We start from the raw sequence: 12,132 nt of genomic DNA on the forward strand, positions 1-12,132 counted from the left end.
TAAGACTTATTTGCATGTGTGAGAAGAACATAGAGACATCATGTCATATAGTCATCATGCAATCCATAGTCATGTATGTGAGGTGATAATGAACCACCAATCCAACCAATCAGGGAGAAGGTGCTGTCATTCCTTGAGCCTCCATAACCTGAACTCCAGCACAGTTTCAGTTTAATTACAAAGCGATGTCACACTCTCAGTACTATGTTCTCTGGTCAACTTCCATCTCCAAGGCTAGGAGGCAAGGCTACCCCTCTGGCTCCATACCGGGAAAGATAAAAAAAGGAAAAAAGCCACAGTGCTGTTTCAGATAACAGGTTATATGCTGTTGGCACAGCAGTGGGAATTCAGAGACAGCTTTCATTTATGAAAGCACCTTCCTCGTCTGTTTTTGCATCAATATTTGAGAACGTGGATGCGCAAAGAGGTGACAAGAGCAGCTCACAATTTTAATTTTGCGTTTGCTAAACGCAGGGGGCTTGTAGAGGACTCTCTGCCTATTTCTTTGTCTGTCTTTCTATCTGTCTCTGTCTCTGTCTCTTATGTTATATAAGCGGAATAAGAAATCAGCCTCTGGCCCCATGACTGCTGGAGGCAGAGCTGAATTAATATTGGCAAAGAACCGTGGCTGGAGATATGAACACCTGCCGGTGCTTCTGAGTGGCCAATGCAGGCTGCCGATGCCCTTTGCTGATAGAGAGAGGAGAGGGGGAGAAATGCAGCCTTCCACGGATATGTTTTCCTGTTAACCTGCTTTATCTGATGAACCGATAGAGGCAAAACAGGAAATGGAGTTTCCCAGACTCTCGTGTTATCTCAATTAGGGTACCACTACATCTCATACCTGCACTGACCAGATGTGCAAAAATGGAAGGTCATAGTTCAGTTTCACCCTATGCTACACGTAGAAATATTCTTGTTGATTGCCAATGTGTGGGTTTTCATGGAGCGTTTGATGTAATTATTGAAGTGCGGAGAAAGTGTATTGGTAAAAAAAGTATAACACAATCTGCATACTGACTAATATGGCACGTACGGAGTGATCAACTTTGAGTAAAACTGAACCACACTTAATTTAAAACAAATCACTGCTTGAGGACTGAGAACATCCAATTATACCCAGTCTGCTTCTCTGAATGGTGAGAATGTTATATAAACCAAAGATTATTGAATTTGTGGGTATAAAGACACTCACAAACTCAATTGATCTCTGTATAAACTCTTAGTATATTCAGGAGTCACCATGAGTGTGTGTGTGTGTGTGTGTGTGTGTGTGTGTACGTTCTTTGGATGTTGTTTTTAGCACTTGAGCCACACACTGCGGCTGTTTTCTCAGCAGAACGTTCTTGTGAAAAGAACCCTGTGGCGTGAGATGAACTGCACTGTGCGAGAGCCATGGAGGAGCGAAGAACCAACAGAGAGGACAAAACCACAGAGGAAGACCACCTGTCTCCCGGCGACACCGACAAAAATGTCAGGGGAAGATGTCAAAGGCACCTCACGCTGCTGCTGAAACCTGCTCCACCCCATGGCCCCCCTCTCGTCAGAGTGTCTCCTCAGCAGCAGGGCCTCGGTGGTGTTTTAAGCCCCCAACGTAGTCTTCCAGGCAGCCCTGCCACCGTCGACTTAAAGGCACCTAGTCCTAACCCTAACCCTAATCTTAACCCATGCCTAACGCTAGTGCCTTCCAGGCAGCACTGCTTTGAAGACAACGTTGGGGGCTTAAAACACCAAGAAATGCAGCAGAGACCCAGCACACACCCAGCTCCCAACCGGCACCAGGAGGGTGAATGTCTATTTGCCAAGCTAAGCCCAGCTTTGAACCCATTAGTGCCCATGTTGATCCATGCAGATGTACAGCCTATAGAATCATCTCAGACTCAGACTCAAATGAGGTATGGTCTGGGCTGTTTGGTCAGAGGGAAAAAAATGGAGGCTATTTCTAGAGCCAACCAATGTCTACCATCAAGCAAAAACCTATTTCAGGAGATCAGCGGTGGATTGCTTTTGAATTTCCAAAAAGATATTACGGGGCACATACATTCACTAAATGATCTTTTTCTTATGGTGTACATCTGAATAATATCAAGCGACACAGACAGCATATGGAGTCTTTTCATTTCAATTTAATTTTGGTCTGTGATGGGGGCACCTGCCCTGTGTTTTAACAGATCAGAGGCAAAGACTTTGGCAATCACTGAGCCAAAGTCATCATATCCATATAACATCTCCATGGCCCTGCAGACGTCCCAATCCTATCTAGCCTGAAAAGCACATGGGACTGTGAACTCAAACCAATTTGTGAGGGGCTTAGCTACAATCTAGAGTGTGCAAAGCTCCGGGACCCTGCATGAGTAATCCAGTGCACAAATAACAGACAGAGCTCCAAGGTTGCTGAGGACATTGGCTGTGTGGTGTGGCGGGCGAGCGGCACATTTATGTGGAATGCTGCGAGGATTATTCATCCCTCATTCCCTAAAAATCACTGCAAGGCAAACACAATGCGGTTATGTAATACTGCAATGTTAGTTCTGTTTGCAAAAATGCATGCCAGTTCATGCAGCAAAAATGCATGCCATGTTCTTGCAGCCTATAGTACATAAATAGCATCATTGTGACTATTATCGTAAACGTTGACCTTAAAGAAATATCAATGATAGCTTCAAGGTTATGTCAAGGTTATCCTTTAATGTCAATTCTCACATTCTATCTCACTTTGCAATATGGATGCGTTCCTACATTTTCAAGTGTCATCACATCACAGTTTTATTGTGCAATGAGATGTCAATTTTTAACTGTTGGATAAATAGCAAAATGTCTATTGGAACAGTGGCCTAAAATATCTCTGAGATATTAGTGTAATAGAGTTAGAGTATGTATATTATGTTAGCAGCTATAGTAGTTTCCCCCACTGTTTACCATAGGGCTAAGCATGTGTTCATTTTAATTCAAATGTAACACTAAAGATTGTAGCTGCTTTAATTATTTTATTCGGTTGTTGTAAAATATCTGGTGTTTGGCTGGTTCAGGATGAGTGCTACCAGAATGGTGTGTCGATTAGAACACAGGAATGAGTCCAGGAATTACTTCTCAATTTTGATCTTTATAGCCATTTGCTTCTTTCCTTGTTGTTTGCTTTCTCAATGTTGGTTTTACAATCGATGCATAATGCTGGTATCTACAATCAAACAAAGCCAGCTTTACTGATACAGATCATTATAATAATAATACTGTACATTCACATAACCACAAAGGAAATCTCTAACCAAGTGAAACATTTAACAGTTATCAAATTAATGTCAATACAAAATGATTAAATAAACTTACAAAGTCATAGACGCAGCAAACGCATGCAGCAGGCAGAGGAGCAAACTCCATATGAAAAGCCATTTTTCACATGGATCTCTGTTTCTTGAGGTCACCAAGTACTGTTGGTATACTGTCGAAAAGTAGGATAGCTTGAGTTGCTCTCTAACTGTTGGCTGGAGCAACTCAAGCTACCCTACTTTTCGACCGACTCGAGGTACCTTTTTTTTTGTTAGTTTTTTTTTGTTTCGTACCGACAGTACTTGAGAAACAGAGATCTATGTGAAACATTATTCTCTAATGAGGGCCTTTTAGTAAAACAAGCCCAATATACTCATGCTGTGCCTGCAGCACACTGTGGCCCCAGTGATGCACCACTCACCATGTTGTACCACTACCTGCAGCCAGTGTGATTCGTACCAAGCATCTTTTAAAATATGGCTCATCAGACAGACGAGGGAAGGAGGGTGAAGAATAGCTCTAAAATGTCAAAGCCAACGCTGCCTGTTAAAATTCATGGGATGTGCTATTGACTCTGTAAGAGTTTATGCCCTTTAAATGATTCATTAAAAATGTATCCCCCGTCTGAGAGTCTGGGAGTAGACGTGTGCTTTGGGTATGCAGAAAACGCACTCAGAGCATATGGGGAACACGGGAAACTGGCTGTGTGTCAGAGACTTGGTTTTATTGTTGTATGCATACACAAATCAAAGCCTCACCCATAGAGCCAGTAATGAATTGGTGTTCATGACTTTAGACAGACTGAACCCATGGACGGCAGTGTATTTCTGTACAGAGCAACAGATCAGTGGCGTAAAATGTGACGGTGTGTTTTACAGACACACTGGTGGCTCCTAACCTGACCCTAGCCAGATGAATGTCGTTCCGCTTAGCTTCACTCACATCCATCTGGGACCTCTTCCATTGAGAGTGATTTCTCCAACCAACTTTATGGTTTAGCCAATCAGGGCCAGGGAGTTTCATAGATGTGACATAGAAGCTTACTGTGAGTCTGTTATTAGCGCCACGGGTTGGCATCGATGTGAGTGGTTGAAGTAGCACGCCAATAGATGACGGACAAGTGGCTTATTCAATCATATGCAAGCATTTTTGATTAGGCCCAGCCTTCTGAAGCAACACTTCAATGGATCGGTTCCAGATGGATGAGTGGAGCTAGGCGGAGCGAAATTCATCTGGCTATTGCCAGGTTAGGTGGCTCCTGGTACAAGTGGCGAACCACCTTGAACTTTGGCTTCTGCAGCCACTGAATTAATTTCTCTCGAGTAAATTGTAAATCAATGGATAGGTGGAGTGGGCCTGCAATTCTATTTTTTATACAGCATCTGCCGAGCTGGCAAGTGAATTTATAGGGACAGCTAATGGCATGAAGTGATGGATGCTCCGGCTGACATCTTAATTTATTTAATCGATAGACCAAAACACAGCCCATAAAAAAGCCTCCAACAGGCCCGAACACATCAATTGTATATCGCACCATCCCTTCCAATCCAAACACACTGGAATCTTGGTAGTCATGACGCTAAAGCTAAGGGTGGGGTCGCTATATAGCATATAGCTATATATCTACTGTGTTGTGTTTTGCATTGTATTCTAGGTAGCCCAAAAAGTTAGTCAAATCAAGCTCATTTCTGACAATCTACTACAGGTGTGCTAGGCCAATCAAAGGCTGGGTGTTCACCATATTAGGTGTGTTCTTTCACTGGTGGATTGTAAGACTTGAGAAAGGCCATAGGCCGAAACGTTTTTTATTTATTTATTTATTTAATTAATTAAACTACTGGCATGAGCTGCTAGAGTGTGCAGTCTCCATCTGTTCAGAATATTACGTATCCCCGTGACCATTAAAAAAAAAAAAAAGCACCTTTTTTCAAAAAAAAACCCCACCACCACCACCACCACCATCATCATCATCACCATCATCACCACCACCACCATCATCATCATCATCACCATCATCACCATCATCATCATCATCATCACCATCATCACCACCATCATCATCATCATCATCATCATCATCATCATCATCATCATCATCATCACCACCACCATCATCATCATCATCATCACCACCACCATCATCACCATCATCATCATCATCATCACCACCATCATCATCATCATCATCCATCATCACCACCATCATCATCATCATCATCATCACCATCATCATCATCATCATCATCACCACCACCATCATCATCATCACATCACCACCACCACCATCATCACCATCATCACCATCATCACCACCATCATCATCATCATCACCATCATCACCACCATCATCATCATCATCATCATCATCATCATCACCACCACCACCACCATCATCACCACCACCATCATCATCATCATCATCACCACCACCATCATCACCATCATCATCACCATCACCACCATCATCATCATCATCATCATCTTTTTCTCCTGCTTTACTCCCATCACTTCCAGAACTATCACTCAGCTGCATAAATGAGTGCTTTCTGAGGACTCATGCAGCCACAGATCATCATGGTACGGTCCCAACACACTTTGACTTTGGCTCCTGGCACTTGCTTGCATGCGCAGCGGACGATGATGGTGAACATCTCTGTCAGAAGTTGTGACGAGCGCTCCCGCTCACTAAGTTTAATGAGGCCAGGAGTTTGGAACAGCTGTGGGGAGTTGGGGTGAGCGCAGCGCTCACGGGTAAGACGTTACCCCTCCGCCAGGTCCCAGCTCCTGCGGTTTTAAAAATATCTGACGCCCACGTTCCCTGACAGTTGAGTCAACAACTGCCATTCATCATCCGGCCTCTCTACTCGAGCCCCTTTAATTACTGCAGTGAATTTACCGCATGGCTGCAATCCTCCTCTCTCTCTCTTTTACTTTCCCTCAATCTCCCCTTCTCTCTCTCTCTCTATCTCTGTCTCCCTCTCACTCATTACTTTATGTACTTACTTTCTGGATCCCTTCCTCCGTGCATAAAAGTGATTTGTTGCTTTAGGATATTCTCAAGCTCCACAGGATCAGGTATTTTCGTGCACGTAGCGCACGGCATGCCGTTTCTGCTTAAGGATTCGACCATTTTGTCTGGCAAGGTTGGGTGCCATATTGTCTTCAAATAGCATGATTGACAGGGCGAGCACCGCCTACCCGACTCATCTGCTATGGCGCTCTGCTTCTCTCACAGACCTATAAAGGACAAAAACTATTTCAGCATGGTGACTCTGATTGCCGGGATGTTACAACGTTTCTGATTGTGTGAGAGATTGTGTGTTACTGCAGGAAGGCCTGTGGGGAGTCTCACATTCTCTGTGACCGACACACACACAAACACACACACACACACACACACTCTTTCTCCTGGATAGTATGGATGTATGCTCTGATGTGTAAAATTTCCTCTGTCAAGTCCCCTCTATCCATTTTGAAGAGACCCTTATGGCTCCACAAACAGATGCCAAAGCGACTGCCTCACGGAGACTGAATGATGCAGACAGGACTCAATATGGATGTCACTCTTAGCCTGACTGACGCAAACTGATTCTCTTTGGTACAAGCACAGAAGCATAAAATTGCCTATTTACATGAATTACAGCACTGCATGTAGTTTAAGTCAAAATGTTCCCTGCTGCGCAACTAAACATTAGCATTGCATACATAATTAACACATAGCAGGGCTTTACAGGGAAATGGATGCTCTGATCCCTGTGACATTTTGTTTCTAGGGTCAATGTGAAATGACCATTCAGCTGTGACATGACGCACATCAGTCTTGACTCAAGGACGTCAAGTGTATATGTTTTTTCTACAATGTTTCTGCTGACAAGCTGTTTTCTGTTTAGACTAAGTCACTAAATCGTTGGATCATATAATACCTTATTTACATTTTGTTCCCAACCTGTTCTTTACAGCTAGGCCTGAGAAAGCGGTGCAAGTTCTTCCCTCTACGAGCAAGTTAGCAAGAGGCAGTGGCCTCTACAGTCTGGTTGAGGTATTGCATTGTGTTTGTTGGGATGGAACATTCTAGACATGCTGAACTCATTACATTACATTACATTACATTACATTTGGCTGACGCTTTTTAACCAAAGCGACTAACAACATGGTAAACAGTAAGTTTTAGAACAATTCTCACAATTTTAGGACAGTTTAAAAGAACATTAGAGTACAGTAAGAATAAGTGCGTCGGTGAGTGCTGTTTTTAACAGTTACTTGTCAGTTTAAAACGGCTGGTGAGTGCTAGGATCAGTAAGACTTGTTGTAAGTGTTGCTATGAGAGTAGATGTTCTCTAAAGAGCTGGGTCTTCAGGAGTTTTTTGAAAGTGGAAAAGGATGTCCCTGCCCTTGTAGGAACTGGAAGTGTGTTCCACCAACGAGGAACAACAGATGAGAAAAGTTTGGATTGGCTTGAGCGTACCGGGTGGTAGAGCTAGACGTCGTTCGTCAGAGGAGCCGCAGCGGTCTGGAGGTAGTGTAAGTCTGTAAGAGGGCATTCAAGTAGGTGGGAGCAGAACCGGAGACTACTTTGTAGGCAAGCGTTAGAGACTTGAATTTGATGCGGGCCGCCATAGGTAGCCAGTGTAGCTGGATGAGCAGCGGGTAACATGTGCCCTTTTGGGTTGGTTGTAGACCAGGCGCCGCCGCGTTCTGGATCATCTGAAGTGGTTTCACTGCGCGCAGGCTGGGAGACCTGTCAGGAGGGCATTGCAGTAGTCGAAGTCGTGAGATGACTATTGCCTGAACCAGAAGTTGGGTAGCATCTTGAGTCAAGTAAGTCCTGATTTTCCGTATGTTGTAGAGTGCTAAACGGCATGACCGGGCGACTGAGGCAACATGATCTGAGAAGTTTAGTTGGTTGTCAAGAACAACTCCTAGATTTCTTGCAGTCCTGGTCGGGTAAAACAGACAGGGAGTCAAATTTGATGTTGATGTCGGGTGTATGGTAGGTTTAGCTGGGATGACCAGCAGTTCAGTCTTTGAGAGGTTCAGCTGGAGGTGGTGTGCCTTCATCCATGTAGCTATGTCTGAAAGGCAATCCGAGATCCGTGCTGAAACCAGGGGGTCGCCAGGTGGAAAGGACAGATAGAGCTGTGTGTCGCCTGCATAGCAGTGGTATGAGAAGCCATGCGAACGGATAATCTGTCCCAAGGAGGTGGTGTAGATAGCAAAGAGGAGGGGGCCCAGCACTGAGCCCTGGGGACCCCTGTGGTGAGATGGTGAGGTGCGGATAGCTGACCAAGCCATGATAATGTTAAACGAAAGCGTCCTGTGAGGTAGGATTCAAACCAGGAGAGAGCAGAACCGGAGATTCCCATGTCAGCGAGTATAGAGAGAAGGATCCGGTGATTAACCGTGTCAAAGGCAGCCGATAAGTCAAGCAGAATGAGTACTGATGACCGAGCGGTCGCCCTGGCTTCTTTTAAGGCTTCTGTTACAGACAGCAGAGCCGTTTCGGTAGAGTGGCCGCTTTTGAACCCAGACTGATTTGGATCCAGAAGGTTGTTCTGTGAAAGGAAGTCAGAGACCTGTTTGGAGACTGCTCGTTCAATGCCTTTGGATAGGAAAGGCAGTAGTGAGACAGGGCGGTAGTTCTCGACTTTGAGCAGGGTTGAGAGAAGCTTTCTTAAGTAACGGTGTTACCCGGGCCATTTTGAACGCTGTTGGAAATGTGCCAGAGGTTAGCGAGGCATTGATCACATGTGTGATAGCTGGAGCGATGGTCGGGCTGATGGACTGAAGTAGGCTCGTAGGTATAGGGTCCAGCGAGCATGTGGTAGGACGGCTGCATGTCAGGAGTCTGGACACTTCACTCTCGGAGAGAGGCGTGAATGCTGAAAAAGATGTTCCAGCAGTCCCTAGAGGTTGTAGGAGTGCGGTATCTGAGTCAGATGCGTTGAGTGGGCATGTAGAGAATTGACTGCTGATTGCCGCCACTTTGTTTGTAAAAAATGAGGCGAGGGTATCTGCAGTAAGGCTGGATGGAGGAGGAGGCAGCTGAGGGTTGAGTAGCGATTTGAAGGTTGAGAAAAGTTTTCGAGTGTCTGTAGCGCTGTTGATTTTGTCATGGTAGAAAGCAGTCTTAGCAGCAGTGATGCTGGCTGAGAAGGAGGTCAGGAGTGTCTGGTAGTTTTGAGGTCGTCAGCTAGTTTGGATTTGTGCCATTTCCTCTCCAGCGGCTCTGAGTTTGGTGCGCTCTGATCGGAGGGTATCATTTAGCCATGGATGAGAATGTTTGGATCGAGCTGGCCTTGTGGTAAGAGGGCACAGCTCGTCTAGACACGAGGTCAGTGTGGAGCAGAGCGAAGTCGGTGGCTTCATTAACCTCAGAGAGGAGAAGGTGTTGAGTGGAGGTAGACCGGAGGCAACCACAGAGGAGAAGTGCGTTGGAGACAGGTTCGGATGTTGCGGCGGAATGTGACCATCGGCTGAGGAGCCGGAGGCTGTTCTGACAGGCTGGCGTTGAACTGGATGAAGAAGTGGTCAGAAAGATGGAGAGGCGTCACCATGAGGGTGTCTGTGCTGCAGTTCCGAGTGAAGATCAAGTCAAGCTCTTTGCCAGCTTTGTGAGTCGGTGGGCTTTGAACCAGTTCGAGGTCAAAGGAGTTGACCAGGGCCAAAAAGTCCGCTGAGCCTGGGGCATCTAAGTGGATGTTCATATCACCGAGAACAAGAAGCGGACAGTCATGCTCAGGGATGGAGGATAGCAGAGTGTCAAGTTCGTCAATAAAGTCGCCTAGTTGGCCTGGAGGGGCGGTAGATGACCAGCACGTGGGAGTTTTGCTGGGGCGCGATCACTGTGATGGCATGGAATTCGAATGAGACATATTTGTTTGAAGGCAGTAGCGGGGTGAATTTCCATTTGTTGGAGATCAGCAGGCCCGTCCGCCTCCCTCGTCCAGATAGGCGAGGGGTGTGGGATAGTGTAAGGTTAGTGGAGAGTGCAGCCGGGGTGGCAGTGTTCTCTGGTTTGATCCAAGTCTCAGTGAGAGCAAGGAGTTCCAATGAAAGGTGGTTGGCATAGCCAGCTATGAAGTCGGTTTTGTTGACTGCGGATTGACAGTTCCACAAGCCCATGGAGAAGGAGGTTTCTGTTGGTGAGGACCGTTTAAGTTCCTGGAGGTTAAGGGGATTTCTGCCCCTTTTGACATTTCTGCCCCTTTTGGCATGATGCCGTTTTCTGCAATGGCCGGTGATAACAGATATGGAGGAACGGCACATTTTGCCTTTGTCGGTGCCTGTGCTCGGTGAACTTGCACAGGTAAACTTGCTTGTCTTGACCGTGTCTGTCTTAAACGAGGCTGGCTGAAACAAGGGCTGCCGCTTATGCTGCCGCTTCATGAGAGGTGAAGTGTGATTTTGACACCCTTGACACCCAATAATCTGCTTCAGGCAGGTATAATATAGGAGTACCGTTAGATGATAGAAACATGGCTTGGAGGAATGGGAAGGGAGAAACACAATTCATTTTCACACAGCCCGAGAGAACCCATACGAACCTGTTAGCAAATTTGAATTTATTTGCTCTGCATACCAGCCTGGGGCGCGTTTCCCAAAACCATAGTTGCTAATCTGTTAGCAACTATTGTTGTTTGGCAATGAGAAATTGCACTGCAACCAACAAAGTTGCTAACTTAGTTAGTAACTATGGTTTTGGGAAACGCACCCCTGGTAAGGAGGCTAGATAGATAGATAGATAGATAGATAGATGATCCCCAAGGGGAAATTCAAGTTATTGACTATTGACACCCATTTCCAATGTTGAAAAAACCCAGGCACTAATCACAATCACTTGTCCTCCAAGCTTTTTTATTATGACAGATAGAGCAATGCATTCAACTCAACCAATGGCTGTGCTGATGGCGACTGGGTTAAACCAAAGTCCTTTTAGGCGAGTTCACAACACATGATTGGCTCAATGTAGTCACATCACACCACATGATTGGCTCAATGTATACACATGTTGACGTTTTGCCGAGGAAGGGGTGGGATATGTGTTGACAACGGCCATACTGGTGTTACAAACTAACCCTATGCATTTCTATGGAGGATTTTTTGAGTGCCGTGTCTCCTCATTAGTAAGTCTCTGGTTAAACAGATATGGCCGTGTATTTATTTTGGACTTGAGTAACCAACTGCATCAACTGTTTAATTCACCAATTTAAGTTTAATTTCACTACTGGTTACCCCTGGAAGTCGTAAGTCAATGAAGCCTTTCCAGATCCACTCTCAATCTCAATTGAGATTTGGCTATAGCCCCCAATGTGTCAGAACAGCCTGAGGGGGGCTATTAAATGCTGAACATCACCCATACTGATTCCTCTTAACAGTGCTTTTAAACATCACATGTGGAGAAAGCTTCAACTTGGCGTCAGAGTTACTGCCCCACACACTGTGAGTGTGTAGGCTGTGTGTGTATGTGTGTGTAAGACGTTATGCCCAAGGGATCTCTAATGACCACTGAAAGTCAGCATGATGCTTTTGGACTCTGACTGTGATGTAATGAAGGTTGAGGTGAGCGTTTGGACTTTAGAGAAAGCAAAATTGCACTGACATTCACACCCCTACTAGGTAGCAAATAGATTTCTTATGTGACCATATGTCACAATATTTGTTCCAAACCTTGTAGGATTTCCATGCTGCTGAACAGACTTCAGAGATCTCAGCGTATTGTAAGCTACTGGCAGATGGAGGGCTTGGTAGGCCTACACCAGAATGCACATTTCTTAAAATGTATGCCTATTCATACCTGTCAACACTCCCGTTTTTACCGGGTTTCTCCCGTATTTCAAGGTCATCTCCCAGCACCCTCCCGTTTTA

At 45.3% G+C, this 12,132-nt stretch overlaps 1 pseudogene; it reads right to left on the minus strand.

Annotated features, from left to right (window-relative positions):
- Positions 1-7,742: 7,742 nt before the first annotated feature.
- LOC125305534 lies at positions 7,743-10,470 on the minus strand (annotated as a pseudogene).
- Positions 10,471-12,132: the final 1,662 nt, after the last annotated feature.

The sequence above is a fragment of the Alosa alosa genome, chromosome 13 (genome assembly GCF_017589495.1).
Source record: "Alosa alosa isolate M-15738 ecotype Scorff River chromosome 13, AALO_Geno_1.1, whole genome shotgun sequence".
Classification (NCBI taxonomy): domain Eukaryota; kingdom Metazoa; phylum Chordata; class Actinopteri; order Clupeiformes; family Clupeidae; genus Alosa; species Alosa alosa.